Below are 15,410 nucleotides of genomic sequence, written 5' to 3' on the forward strand. Positions count from 1 at the left end.
GGGAGCCGGGAAAAGTGGGGTGGGAAGAGGCCGGGAAAGGTGAGCCTTATCATCTGGGCCCTGAGAGGCGGGGCTTCCTTTATTTTGTTATTCTTCCAAATCACTTGTTATAAGGCATATAAATTATCTCCTGGGAACGAAATGACTTAAGCTCTCCTGGTACTCATGCACCCATTTTGTATGTTCAGAGATGAAGGGTGGATGAAGGCCAAGAAGACTTTTAGCAGGGAGAATCAGAAGTGTCCAGCATTTCCTTTGGCTCCAAAATCTACTTCATAATTGAGATGGTGGCAGCGGGGAGAACAAGAACAAATAACAGCAGCAATTGCTCTGTTGAGCCTGTGCCGTCAGTCACTTTTCATTCATTATGTATGTCGGACACTACCGCTCTTATCTTAACAAAAAAGGCAACCAACGCAGAGAGGTTAAGTGATTTACCAGAGAGAGCACAGGACTTAGTAGAAAACAGCCGAGCTGGAATTCATACCTGGGTTTTCTCTGACCATTCTCTTAACTTTCCCCTTTAACCATTCCACCATGTTACCTCTCTTGGTTGTCACAAAAATCCAAGGAGATACAACCCAGAAAGTGGTTGACACCTAGTGGATGATGCTAAATGTTAGTTCCCTTCCTCCACTCTTTCCGAGGTCCTTGCTCCCCAGTACCTTCTCTTCCACTTTGATGCAGACCTTAACTCCCTCAATCAAAACATCATATCCTGGACCCGGCGTGTCAAAGGAAGCCATTTACTTCCCATTGCTGTCTTCCCAAAGGGGCCCAGCTTCCCTTTTGCACTGGTTCACTTTCTTGTGATCTCCAAACTTGCAGTGACAGCCCCTTCCCCTTTCCGTGCTGGGGGCTCCTGCTTCTGGCCTGCCGTCATTGCTGCTCTGCCGGTGTCAGGGGGAAGGTGGTTTCCTTCTGCAGACTTCTGGGACGGCAGACGCGTATCCTAGCAGAGCAGGAGGCAGCCTCCAGGGCATCACGGGCCGTGTGCTCTGTGCCCGCCAGCGGAGGGTTCCATCGCTGACCTACATCCATCATCCTGAGACGCACAGTAGCAGGATGCGATGTGATTGCTGAGAGCCCAGAGAAGCAGAGAGGAAGAGTAGCCAGTAATAATGCTTTGGTGGTAATAACATTTTCCGGTTTCTTGCTAGTGCTAGGCACCAGTGAGGGTCTGGGAGGGAAGATAAGTAAGAATTCATGAGCCTCATTCCTGAATCGGAGGCTCTGCCGTCCAGAGCAGGCAGACAGCTACACCTTCCAATCTCTTTTTTTATGTTCTAGCTATACAGTGGGGTGAAATCATTTAAAATCTCTGGGCTTGAATTTCCTATGGTAAAAACGAGGGTTAGATGCACCTACAAGGGCTGTTGTGAGAATGCAATGAGATACATTGACCTACAGAAGAGATTTAATAAATGAATATGTTTATGATTCATAACAGTGATTTTGGATGTTATCTGAATTTTTCTGAAATTTGAGTCATTTGCTCTGTCAGAATTAGTTATTGGGAAGCATGGATGCCTTTATTTACCCTATGACCTTCGGCATGTTACTTCACCTTTCTGTGTCTCAGTTCCTTCACCAGTACAATGGGATAAGAGCACTTACATCATAGGAATTCAATGCGTGTCTTAATACATGTAAGATACTTATCATGCTGCCTGGCATATAGTAAGGGCTCACTATGTGGTAGCTTTAGCACTGTTGTTATAATTCTGTTACTTTTCAGCAGGGAATACAATCAAGTTGCTCATAGCAGGGTCCCAGACACTAAATAGTGCAGGTGCTGAGGGTGGGATCATTGCCGACTTAGCTTAGACCGGAAATTTAATGACCTGGGAAGACAGATGGGATGGAAATGGAATGGAATTGCAGACTGTTGTAACTGGAGGGCAAATAGAAGAAAGGGGTTTGCTTGCTAAGAATGAAATGTGTCACACTTTTCCGTCTCTCATCTCCCCGAGCCCCCTCCGCTTCCATGAGATCCAAGAGCACCTGCTACCTACCCCCAAGTCAGGACATGGTGGGGCTGCCATGTCACCTGCTGTGGACACATTCCCTGGGACCCACCCTGAGAGCCTTAGTCACAAAAAAACCAAAGGGATCCTTAGGGACAGGTAGAGCATCTGCATCTATTGCCACCATAACACTGGGTAACATATCACTTCAAAACTCTACAGCTCGAGCGATAAGCAGTGATTATCGCCCATGAGTCTCCTGGTCGGGGGTTTCTTCTGGTCTTGGATGTGCTCATGTAGATTCTGCCATCAGCCGTGGTTTAGGAGAAAGTCTGTGGATGTCATGTCCAGTGGGTCTTAGGGTGGTTTCTCATGCTGTAGCAGACTAGCTTGGACTTGGTCTTGGGGGAGGGAGACAGAGAGAGAGGGAGAGGGAGAGAGAGAGGGAGGGGGGGGAGAGAGAGAGAGAGAGAGAGAGCTGAAAAACAAAGCTTCTTGAGGCAACAGGCATTTAAAACCCATTAAATATAAGAACCAGTTTGGGTTTCAACAGTCCATTGACCCCCTCATTTCCAACGGTCCTTGTGTTTGCTGCATAAACCGATAAACACCCCCCTCCCCAAAGCAGTGATATTGCCCAGAGGTCTTAAAATCTTATATCACTTAGCATTATTTTATTATTTATTTATTTTATCCTCACCGGGGATATTTAAATTTTTTTTTTTAGAGAGACAGGAAGGGAGAAGTGTGTGTGTGTGGGGGGGATCAGTTGCCTCCTGTATGCGGCCCATCTGGGAATTGAAGCTGAAACCTAGGTATGTACCCTGACCAGGAGGGTGCTCTGACCAACTGAACCACTGGGCCAGGGCTCACTTAACATTATTTTAGCAGTATTTCTTTAAGCTCTTATATAGTCTAAGAAAATGCCCTTTGTAGTGGTTACATAGTACTATTCCGCCACATGAACATTTAAAATGTTTATTCTCATTAAGTTGTAGTGAATATCTACACATCAAACTGTTCCTTCCAAATTTAGGATCTTTTTATTGAGATAGACTTCCAGAAGCAGGATTATTTAGAATAATAAAGGCACGGTCGTTTGGAAGAGACTTCTGAAACAGTTTTCTAAATTACTCTCCTAAAGGGCACACCGATTCAACCTCCCACCAGCGACGGATCAGCATGCCAGCGCGCTGCCAAGAGGTGGCGTTTGCAGGAGCTCCTTTGAACAGTGGAAGAGAGCCAGCCCGGCGGGCTTCAAAGGTATTTCAGATGAAAGGCACGATTTGAAAGGAAATAGCAAGGACAGAGGGAGACCTGGTGGTGAGGAGGTTTCGCTGGGGAAATAGGACGCCCATCAGCGGAGGCACGGATTGCATGGAGTTCACAGGGTCTCGGCTTCTCCTCCACCAGGTTCATCATCTTTCCTAGGAACTCCTTTCCAGCCATCAGAACCCGCTCCAAGGCCGCCTCCTCTGTGAAGCCTCCCTGGATTCCAAGATAAAGTGGAGGGAAGGGCTGCTTCCTGTGCACGCCATTATACTCGAATATTCCCTGTATCATGCTACTTACCACACAGACCAGCCCTCTGCTGTGTTCACACTAGCCCGGGAGCTTACTTCCGGCAGGGGGCACATTTCAGCCATTTCTGTGCTATTCTTTGTGCCTCGCTCATAATAGGGGTCGCGAGAGGTCTGTTGACAGGATGATTGTATCAACTGGACTTGCCCCATCCAGCGGCTCCCGTGTAGATTTCCCGACCCCAGGCCTGCGACTTTGCAATATCCAGTTGCACGTTCCCTCTCCCATCTTACCTGGCTTCCGGCCTCTGTGCCCTTCCTCTAGCCACTCGCACCTGTGGGCTCAGAGCCGCCCCAGGCCCTGGGCCACCTCCTGATGGATTCAGTTCCTCACCTGACAAATATCTGCCGAGCACCCGTGCGTGCCAGGCATTGTGCCAGGCTCTGGGGGAGGGTTGTGGGCCAGGCGGGTGAAGCCCTCGCTTTGCCGAGCTCCGCGTCTCCTTGGTGTGAAGGCACACGCATTCCCGGTCGCCTTCGGTGGGGCGGAGGGGTCAGGGGTGCTGGGCTGGGCAGTGGGGAAGGTCTCACGTTAGAGCTGAGCTCTGGACGACAAGGACCGCCAACCGGGAAGACTGGAAAGTGGAGAAATCTCTGCAGAGGGAAGAGCCGGTGCAGAGGGCCACCGAGTGCTGAACCCCTGGCCTGTGGACAAGTAGACAGCAGAGGACAAGTGGACAGTAGGCGGAGAAGAGATGGAGCGGACGAGGAGGTCAGCAGAGCCTGGGGGGCTAAGCGCATCATGGGTTAAAGGAAGAAGTTTGCATTTAATTCCAAGGGCAAGCGAAAGCCGAGGAGAGTGTTAAGCAGAAGGTGTGATGTTTGCGTTGCTGGTTGTTGCAGAATGGACAGCGGAAAGAAAGGGGAGACTGGCGAGGAGGGTCTGCCGGCTTTCCAGGCACAGGGTGGTGGCCTGGCCCCGGCAGTGGGGGCGGAGACAGAGTGCGCTGAAGTCAGGTTTGGCCTGGACGTCTGGGGATGGCGCCTGGGAGGACTCTAGGACGGTTCTAAGGACCTTGGCCTGTAGTCTAGGTGAACGGTGGTGTCTTCGAAAACACTGGGGAAGGATCAGGGATTTTTCTTTCTTTCCCAGGAGAAAGATGGGAAAGAGCCAAGGATCCGTCCTTTGCTAGAACCTCCGGCTCTGGGTCTCTGACTTGCTTGGCCTGCTCCACAGACCCTGGTCTCGTGTTTGGATCCCAGCCTCTGGAGACTCGGGGTATATCATCCAGACACACGCGCTGCAGGTATACACCTGTCCTGCCTGGCCCCATGCCTTTGTACCCCATTCTGGCTGCCACGCTAGGTCCTCCCCTTTCTCTATAGCTTGCTCTGTTCTCACACCCCCTCCCGACCCTCCCGCCCTGACCCCAGCTCCCAGGATCTGCCCCACCCCAGAGAGCAAAGCATCCCCACGCAGGTATGGACCACAGCTCCCGGGCTCCGGGCAGAAATAGAAACGGCAGACAGATAACACTACTTGTCACACGCCAGGAACGTAGGTGTCTGGGCTCCCTCAGGCACCTGAGCAGTCCTATTCAGTTGCTACTCTTGTTATCCCCGTGGTACAGATGAGGAAGTTGAGGCCGAAGGTGTTCATGTAACTTGCCTGGGGTCGCACAGATCCCAAGGAGTGGAGATGGGGTATGTACCCAACGTGCCTGGCTCTGATCTGTGTGCTGAACTGAGCTCTGCGAAGTCCGGAGTCCCGGGGACCAGTGGCTCCTGGCATCAGAGCTGTGCCCAGCAGAGGCCACTGGGTTTTCTCTGCCTTCTCCACCGCTTCCCCAAGGATGTCAGGAAGGTTGCGCTCCAGCTAGGGAGGATCCAGTGCAGAATCAGGTTACGGATTAACCGTCCCTATTTAGGCGTTTGTTCACTGAACAATTTTAAGACAAACACGATTTTGTGAACACGTTTTTGTTGAGTGCCAACCATGTGGCAGGCATGCGAGACAGTAGCAGACCGGACGGCATGCTTCCTGCATGCGAGGTACTTCTGTTCCCTCCCCTGAGTCCATCTCCCACGGCATATGTGAGTGTCCCCACTCTTAGAAAGTCCCCCTGCCCCAACCCAGGCAAGACCCTGTGAGACACGAACCCTGTTCTGCATGGCTGGCCGTCCTTTCTGGCTACGCCCGGTGTGTCCTGCTCTCAGCCCTGTCCCTGGGGACTTCTCCCTAGGCTAGCCCCTTCCACCCAAAGTCCCTGAACCACCGCATCTCAGTCTCTCTCACCTGTTCCTCCGTGGGGACAGCGACCAGCTGGATGCCGTGGTGAAACCCCGAGCAGAGAACCGCAGGAGGGCAGCTGGGACTATTTCTGAAACTGTGGATCAGCGGAGGCCAGAGACTCTAACCCAGTGAGCAGACTACAATCGCTGCACCAAGAAATCAGGCTAGGGAACAATGAGGATCGAAAAATCAAGAAAAACTAAGATTAATATGTAAAATGCTTGCGCCAAGGCCCCATAACATTGTTGTAGGAAGGTTAAATATTGAGCTCCCCGGCAGCCAAAGTAAAAAGGGAAACATGGTTAGTTTATAGATTTTCATGGTGCGTGGGTTGAGAAAAAACGTGTCCGTTGAAGCCTAAATTTTCCTTGTACGAGAACAGGTGGAAAGAAAGGCTCGCTTGTGTCCTGTCTAAAGGACCCTGTCTGATACAGAGGGAAATCCCCCTTAACACAAGTCACTGTATTAAAATGTGCTTGCTTTGCTAAGTCATTTCGAGTTCGTGGGAAGTACCCTTGGGAGTGCCCAGCTGTTCAAGGGCGGGCACCACTTTCTATTTCCCTTGGGTCTCCGTGGCCCCGCAGGGTCGTCTGTGCACAGGAGTTTCCCTGTCAATGTTAGTGCTTGATTTATGCTTAATTAGGTGTCCACAGAATCCCAGCATAATGTGTCTCCTACTCCAGTGTACCTAAGAAACATCCTCTGACTTAAAAAATTGCTGATGGGCAACCGAGAGGGGAAAATAATTAGCGAGGAAAAGCGAAACAATGCGTCCTGGATTTATGGGCATTCTTACATCTTTTAGGGAGTGAAAATTAGCATAAATCCCAAGGGCAAACACTAGCACTCGATGCGAAAGCCGAGAAGCCAGGAGTCAGCAGAAACCTCTGGCAGTCTGCACACGGTGTTTTCTGGAAGACAAAGGAAGCTGCCATCTGGTTGCTTTTCGGGGTCAGCGACTTGCCCCTTGCCTTCCCCCTTTCCCACGCCCCCCCTGCCACGTACGGAGCGTGAGGGGGGATCTTCCTGGGGACGTCCAACACGTATCGGTTGCTCATTTCCAAGAGAGACAACATCCCCATGAGTTACTTCCAACAGCTTGGAAGAGAACATGTCCAGAAAGGGGAAGATTTCTTTCTCAGAGTTACGGCACCAGCAATGCACACACAAGTCAGAACAAGCTGGCGGTGAGGGGACCCTTCACCCCGCTCCCTGTGGAAGGGTCTCCGTTGCAGGGACACTCCAGGCCTCCCTCTACCCTGCTGCTCCTCCTTTGCGACAGCAGAGGTTAGTTTGGAGAAGGAACAGGGTATCCCTGACTTGGACCCTGTCTCTTTCTCTCTTCATGCCTCCTGCAGAAAGTACACCCTCTCTGCTCCTCCCTGCTGAGGGTTTATCCATCTCGTAGGTGGTCGGCACTGTTTGTGACTAGCTAGGCAAGTCTGCCCCGTTCTGGGGTGCAGCCTCAGGGAGACACCTGTTGCCACTCCCTTCAGCCGTGGTCTCCACAGCTGTACAGAGGTGAAGGTGACATTTCAGGTCCCCACTGCCTGACTCCCTGGCTCATTCCTTCCTTGGTCTTGTACCAGAGTAGGGAAGGGGTGCCCTGTAGTTGGATCCCTAAAACGCCAGCACTGGCCACGGGCCGGGAGCTGCTCATTGATGGCACAGGACAGCAGGTCTGGCAAAGGCTCCCAGAGCAGAGTAGGGCCCAGGAGGACCGAGGGGGGCTGGTGGGTCTCCTCATAGTGTCAAACACGCTACGGGAGAGGCCATCACAAGCTGCTGCTGAGGAAGCAGGTGGGAGCCCCCCCTCCAGGTGAGGGTTTGGAAGTAGGCAGCACCCGGACACCAGCTGGGGAGCCTGTGATAGACGTGTACGTTTTTTTTTTTTAAGGTTAGTCAATTATTATTATTTTTTTTGGTGGTATGTGCCCCTAGCGGGAACCGAACCCAGGACTCTCTGGTCCGCAGGCCGACGCTCAACCGCTGAGCCAAACTGGCCAGGGCAGACGTGTATGTTTCTGCCTGTTTCGCATCCATTTCCTCTTCATCTGGCCATTGGGAAGCCGTTTGTCTCTTGGCTCCTCCCGCCTCCCTCCAAGTCTGGGTATCAGGCTGATGAATTGCAGTTTGGGGACATTGATGGAACTACTGGGAAGGAGACACTCTGCTTAGAGACTAGCAGGCCAGCCAGATGCAAGTCTAAGGTCCCCAGAGGGCAGCTGCCCCCAAGGAGGGTGTGGCTCACACACATCAATCTGAAACCAACAGCGGAGGCAGAGGCAAGCGGTGGGCACGGCACCTGCGTCCAGCGCTGCCAGAGCTAGCCACCTGGACTTCTGCACGGAGAGATGCGTTCCCCGTATGCCTGTGCCTGTCTGAATCAGTTTTCCTCCCCACTGCAACGAAAGTAACAATTCAAAAAGGGGATGGTTGGTTTGGAAGGCGATGGAAGCCCTGTGTCTTCTTTCTCTCCCTTTCACGAACATTCCCTGAGCAGTTGCCATGCGCCAGGTTCTTTGCTGGCTCCTTCCTGGTGATACACAGATGAATAAGCGCCATGCTCGCCCTCCGAAGCTCACAGGCTAGCGAGGGAGACAGACAGATGGTTAAGTAACCCTGAGTGATGTAGGAGGTGAGATCAGAGGGGCAGGTGGACAGCACCGCGGCCGCCGGGACAGGCGACCATTCCTGAGAGTGAGAGGTGAGCTGGGGCTAAAGGATGAGCAGGGTTTATTTAGAAAAGCAGAGAAGATTACATAGTATCTCTGACGCCATGGGGAAGGGAGAGGTCAGGGAGGCAGGAGACAACATGCAGTAATAATGATGGTAATAATGATGATGAATGGAAAGTGTGTATCTAGTTAACATTTGAGTGCTTATTATACACAGGACACTATGCCAAGTACTTTATTTTTATTTATTTTTAATACGTTTTTATTGATTATTGTAGAGAGAGAAGAAGGGAGACAGAGAGATACAAACATCGATTGGCTGCCTCCTGCACGCCCCCTTCTGGGGATGGAGCCTGCAAGCCAAGCATGTGCCCTGACCGGGAATCGAACTGGGACCTCCCGGTCCATGGCACGACGCTCCATCCCTGAGCCACACCGGCCAGGCTATGCCAAGTGCTTTGAATTCACAATCTCACGTAACTCTCATGATGACACTGTGGTGCAGGTACCCATTTTATAGATAAGAAAGCGAAGGAACGTGCCAGAAGCTGTACATCAGGCCAAGGCTGCTGGGATGGAAGGGGAAACGGATGGGGTGATGGTAGATGAAACTGGCGAATTTGAGTCAGGGCCAGATTGTGAATGATTCTGAATATAATGCAAAGGGAGTAATTAGGGTGCAAAAGGGGTGGGTTTACTGAGTCCCCCCTGTATGTCAGTCATTTATATGGTTTCATCAAATCTTTAAAGCTCCCATATTTGATGAAAATCATTAGCCCCATTCTCACTAACAGAATTATTTTTCCCAAATCATGCTAGTAAATAGCAAAAAAAAAGAAAGAAAGAAAAACCTTGACCCCTTAACATGTCTTTATCTATTATATTCCCCTCCACTCTTTTTTAATGACAATTATTTTCCATCCTCTTTTGATTTCTGATTATCTGATGAAAGCAACTGGTCCTGAGTCCAGGGCAGTTCAAACCAAATTTTGCTTGTGATTAATTTTGTAGGGGAATTTGATTTCCTTCATAGGAACAGACTATAAAAACTGGTTTTACAAAGAATTATTTCTCTCTCACTTTTTTCCCCCTGCAAAACATTTACGGCCACTTCCTTCTAAAAAGCAATAAATCCCAATTTTGCAAATGAATAAAGAGCGTAAATTTAAGTTCTGCTGAAATGTGAATTTCAGCAGGAAGCCCGCTGTTATTTGATTAAATAAGAAAAAGAAATTTCGGAGCTGTCTTGTGTGACAACACTATTTTTGCCATCTAATCACTTTCAACACAGTTTTGTTGGCAGTACGTCCGCCAAACTTCGACTCACAAAGGTAAGTAAAACACATCCCTGTTCCCAGAGCTCACCCTGTTAGACAAGGTCAGATGTGCATTAAGAAGGCCCAGAATTCCGAAGACTCTCTGCATTTAATTTATTTTGTACAATCCCCTTTGTCCTCGTGTTAATGAGGTCTGTTTTGGCAGGTCCTGTGCATTTCGATTCAGGCTGTGTCAGCAAGGCGAGGTGACGATACCAGCTCCGTTGGAGGGCTGTCTAGACCGCAATAAACATCAAGAGAATCCTGCCGGTTCCAGGTGTCTGCACATTTCTGCTTGCAGAGAAACTGACAAGGTTTTGTCATCGTGGACCACAGTCTACAAAAGCAGGTCATCTGGACGGGGAAACTGTGTAACTCTCCACCTCCCAGCCCTTCCAGAGCCGTGAGAATGGCTGTGTCCGTGGTGGTAAACCTGGGGCTTACGTTCTCAGCGTTGCCTTATCCGCCTTGACAGGACTGTCCACCAAACACTTCTCCCAGACAGGTTATCCTGAGCAGGGCTGTTGTTTAGTCTGCAGAAAATACAACTGTCTGCCAGAGGCTCAGCCAGGGGCTTCCAGACCTGTCCTCTAAAGCCAGTACCTCCTTCTGGAGAAGGTCTTCGGGGTTTCTCCTGTGTCTTCATGCCATTTGATAAACTGTGTCGAGAAGGAGGGTCGAGGTGAAAACCGTGGGAATTTCTCTGAGGCCAACTCGGTCTGACACTCAGGTACACTGACATAGAAAGCAGCAGGGACAATGCCACTTGTCTCTTCTTTCCTCACTGTCCGGTTTGCTGCTGCTGTGGCAAACCACTCCACAACTTAGTGGCTTCAATAGCCATTCTCCGGCTCGTGATTTGTAGGTTGATGGTTTGGATAGGGCTCTGCTGGCGGTTCTTCTGGTCCTGTCCAGGCTCAGTGCATTGCTCCTGGGCTCGCCCAGGTGTCGGTGCTAATGCTGCCGGGTTGGCGAGGCCAGCTGGTTCGTGGTGGCCACTCTGGTCTCTGTGGTGGGCTGTCTGAGCCCTCTCTCTCCACATGGACTCTGAGCCTTCAGCAGGCTAGTCTGGGCTTGGTCAAGTGGATCCAGGAAGTCAGAGAGCACATCTGTGAGAGAAAGCCCCAGTGCTTCACAAGTGTGTGTGTGTGTGTGTGTGTGTGTGTGTGTGGCCTTTGCTCCTGCCCTGCTGGTCAAAGCAAGTCACGTGATCAGCCCTGATTTAAGGCATGGGCCCACACTCCAACTATGGGTGAGAGGACCTACCTTGTGAGGCTGTGGCTACAGGGAGGAGAAGAATTTATGGCCATTTTTCCAATCGACCACTTTCACCAAGCACAAAACAAAGCGCTTTTCAGGCTTAAGAGGGCCAATAAAGGTACCCTTTCCCCTACTTCTGAGCTTAGACCCTACTGAAGAAGTCCGTGGGACCCTAATGGGGCAGATCGAGTATCCGCTTTATTATGGGTGGAGTTGGAACGAAGGCATGTCTCGCATTCGTCATCAGAGCAGACATTCTGCCATCCCCTGGCATTACAGCAACCACCTGGAACTGGGATGTTCCCCCGCGGGAGCCTTCACAATGGGTGTGTTTTGGGGAGGTAGACGCCAGAGAGAAAGAAACAGAAGGAAGAGACTAGATGAAGATACTTTATCCTCTGCTCTGTAGAAAAAGGTGGATTAATGGACACAAGATACTTTTCCCGCCATCAAGGAGACAAACACAAAGAGACATGCAGGAGGAAGGGGCAGCAGTGACTATTTTATGGGCCCAGGTGGGGATGCTGCGAGAGGGAGAAAGATGCTTGGGTTTCCAAGCAACGGAGGTGTTCCTTTTTTGCTGAGTACCATATTCCCCCCCAAGTGAAAATTTGCTTGGCAAAGAAACTATTCATTATTTTGAAGATGTGGATGGTCAGTGAAGTTTTGCCCTAAGACTTGCAAAATAGCACTTCTTTGATGGAGTAAGTGAAATAGATGGAAACCAAGAGTCGGCTGCATTGGACCACCTCAGTGGTTACATCCTGTTGCAGTTCCAAGACCCGCTTCCAACCACGAGAGGAAAGTCGATTGTTTCGCGAGTGGTGCCATTTGATGGAGGGACAGCTTCTGTTTCCTTCCTGTGCTCCAAGACTCAGAGCAGAACTGCTCTTCCCATTTTCAACCTCTGGCTAGGACGAGAAGTGCGGTCCCTTCCTCTGGGATTTACCCCAAATAACACGCTCTTTCCCTCGTTCCCCTCTCCCGTGGCTTTGGTAAATGATCTCCTCCTCCAGCCCAGATGATACATCTGACCTCCTCTCCTGGTCCACCTCGTCTTTTAGGGAGTGCCTATGACTGGTTTTGTTCAGGGCTCAGCTCTCTCTCTCTCTCTCTCTCTCTCTTTTTTTCGCTTGATTGTAAGACTGCTGTCACTGTTATGGTATTCTGACTGCCCCCCCTGGGGTCCTGCTTTGGGTGGTCCTGTTCTTCCCCACGGAGGACAAGGCACCCAGAAAGGTTTTAGGGCTGGTTGACGTGGGAGGGGGCCAGGTGCAGAATTGAGGAGCACAGGGGAAAGGTGTCTTAGTTAATGTCACGGAATTTTATTCTTCCATAGAACCTCCCACATCTTTCAGACAAGGTTTCCGTGTTGGGGCAAATCCAAATTTTATTAATAGTGCAGGTTTTTCAAATTAAGCATTATTTTAACAGAAGATGCCCCCCCCCCCCAACCCCCGGAGTAGGACGTCACTAAAGTCTGTCTTGGGAAGGGAGAGGCTGGGAGGCAGGGCTCAGAGAGGACGGAAGAGCTGGTGCGGACATGGGCATGAAGCTGATTCCTCTGCCCGGTTGGAAGGGAGTAGCGGGGCCGGGCTCAGCTCCGCAGCAGCCTTGAGCACCAGTGTGAGCCTGTTCCAGGGAACTTACAGCGCTGACACATCATCCATCAAGACGTTTCCTCTCATCAGTAATGGACCCACACCAAAGAGTCAGGGGCGCGGTGGCGAGGTACCCCAGCTCTGTGCTGCGGTGCTCTGAGGTCGGCGAAAGTGAACTTGCATTTTGGTTTACCCCTTCACAGCTGCCTGGCCTTGGGCAAGTTACTTAATCTCTCCACACCTCAGATTTCTGATCTGAAAAATGCCAAGATGATATAATATCTAACACCTGTGTTTGTTAAGAGAATTATATAAACTACAGTACGTAAAGTCCTTGGCAGAACGCCTGGTGCTTAATAAGTGCTCCGTAAAGGTTAGCCATTATTCTTGTGTCTTTTTACATTTTCACTGTTGTTGCTGTTGTGATGCAGGGGAGCTCGGTAGATTTCTGTTTCGTCCTTTTTGCCGGTGACTGACACTGTCCGTGTTAGACCAGGATGGACAGGGGTCAGGGATCGCTCAGTTAGGTCGGCTCCGAATGGTCCTTGGCAAGGTCATGGTCACACAAAAGGACAACCACACTGGAGCCCTGCCATGCTTGGTGATGAAAGTACAAAGAATGTGTGAGCTTTGTCGACGTCTTCAAGTTCAAGCTGGGGCTGACCCAGACCAGCCGGGGTGGAATCGTAACGGCGGTTGGATTTTCCTCTTTCCTGTCATCGAGAACCTATTCTAGATGTCACCAAATGACGACCATGGTGATGCACTTGTTAGGAATGAAACAGTGCCTTAATGATGTAATTGACATAACAATGCTTTCCCAGGTGGGTAATTTACAATGTACTATAAATAAAAGTGTTCCCTGTTTTCAGGAAACTTGGAACTAGCCATGTAATCCCAGCGGCCACGGATTACATATTAAGAATTTCTTTTGCTGGTCTCTTGAAGTGCCAGCAACCCGGGCCATCTGCCCACCCCTGGATCACCCAGCCAGGCTGCATGCACAGCAGGTGCGTGTAACACACGCGTGTAACAGGTCTGTGGCAGGCACTCATTCCCTCGAACTGAAAAGCCTTCAGCACTCGAAACTCTCCAGTTGCGGCGGTGAGGAAGACGTAAGGGAGCCCGTGCGTCTGTGACTTCCCTCTCCGATCTGCTAACGGGGTAAGTTCTTGGACATGCCCGACTGAGGCTTATTGACGAATCCTCAGCCTGTGCGGAGCTCCCAGAGGGAAGAGAAGAGAGAGCACAGGGAACGAAGCCGAAGGTGGGGACCCGGAGAGGTCGCCAGTCGGTGCACCGGGGTAGAGGAGAGAAGCAGAAGTCGGGGTTTTGAGAAGGAGCGAGAATCAGGGGTGAGAGGGAACGTGGAGGGAACCAGAGCTCACTGGGCAGGACCTGAGGACTCGGAGCACGTTCTGTGAGACTCATCACTTGCCTTGAATGAGGGCAACTGGGAGAAACTGGTGCGATGGGCAAAATGGGGCTCCCTTCGCCCCATCTTGACGAACAGATATTTCGAGATAGTCTAGGAGCAGTAAAAGACCTCCACGGGCGAGGAGCTGGCTTCTCCCACCGCAGACATTCCCTGCTGCCGCAGCGCAGCTGTTTCGGGTCTCCGCGCACAGGCTCCGGAGCAGGGCCGGGGCTGTTCCCCAGACCACTGCTGACCCCAGAGGAGCAGAGAAAAGGGTCCGTCCATGTGGCCTGCTGCACGGGGCCACCAGGGCCTGCGGAGAACCGGCAGGCGAGGCCAGGAGATCAGGCGCAGCTGAGGAATCCACACCAGCATGCAATTTCCACACACACAAACACAGTGCGCGCCCAGGATGAGACTAGGAAGATCACCGTGTGAGCCAAATTCATCGGCTGACGTGACACTTCAGCCCGGGGTGCCCTCCTACCCCTGTCTGGGAGCAGCTCCCAGGAAGCAGGGCATGAGCTGATCCCTTCACCCCCCCATCAGCACCCTGAGTGCCCTCCGCTCAGCCTCAAGTCCAGGCTGCTGGCTCAGCGGGGTGCCCGCTGCTTTGACTTGCTCTGTGATTCACCGCCTAGCAAAGGGAATTTCTCTGATGAGCCTGTTGAGGCAGACAACTTAACCCTCCAAAATCTTTGCAGTACAAAGCAAGGACAGGCCTTTCCCTGGGCTTGCGGGCGGGTGGAAATTGCTCCCACAGCCCGGTCGGGTGGCATCGTGCCCACTGTTGCTGGGAGACCCCGACCTGCGGAGCCTGACTCCAGGGTCGGGGTATGAGCGATTCCGACAGAGACTTCTCCAAATTCAGACTCAGGGATCCTGCACCGGTGTTGCCGCCCAGCCCCCAGCTCCGTGCTGGCTTAGGAGCCAGACGGGCTGATTCCAGACAGGCTCTGCTCCTTGCCCGCTGTGTGACATCAGGCAACTTACCGCCCTCTCTGACCTGGCCTCCTCGTCGTGAAAGAGACTGCAATACCCACAGGTGGAGTGGTGGGGTTCCAACGAGATGCTGTGTATAAAACACTTCGAGGAGTGCCTTTTTGGTAATGTTTTTTTTTTATTTATTTATTTTTTTATCCTCACCTGAGGACATTTTTCTATTTTTTGTTCAGGTAGAGTGGGAGGGGGAGAGAGGAAGGGAGAGAGAGAGAAACATCGACGTGAAGGGACACATCGAGTGGCTGCCACCCGCACGACCAACCAGGGCCGGGGACAAACTGCAATCGAGGTACATGCCCTTAGCGGGAATCGAACCCGGGTCTCTCGGGACCGCAAGCCGACGCTCTAACCGCTGA

This window comes from Molossus molossus, unplaced genomic scaffold, assembly GCF_014108415.1.
Source record: "Molossus molossus isolate mMolMol1 unplaced genomic scaffold, mMolMol1.p scaffold_m16_p_10, whole genome shotgun sequence".
Taxonomy (NCBI): Eukaryota; Metazoa; Chordata; class Mammalia; order Chiroptera; family Molossidae; genus Molossus; species Molossus molossus.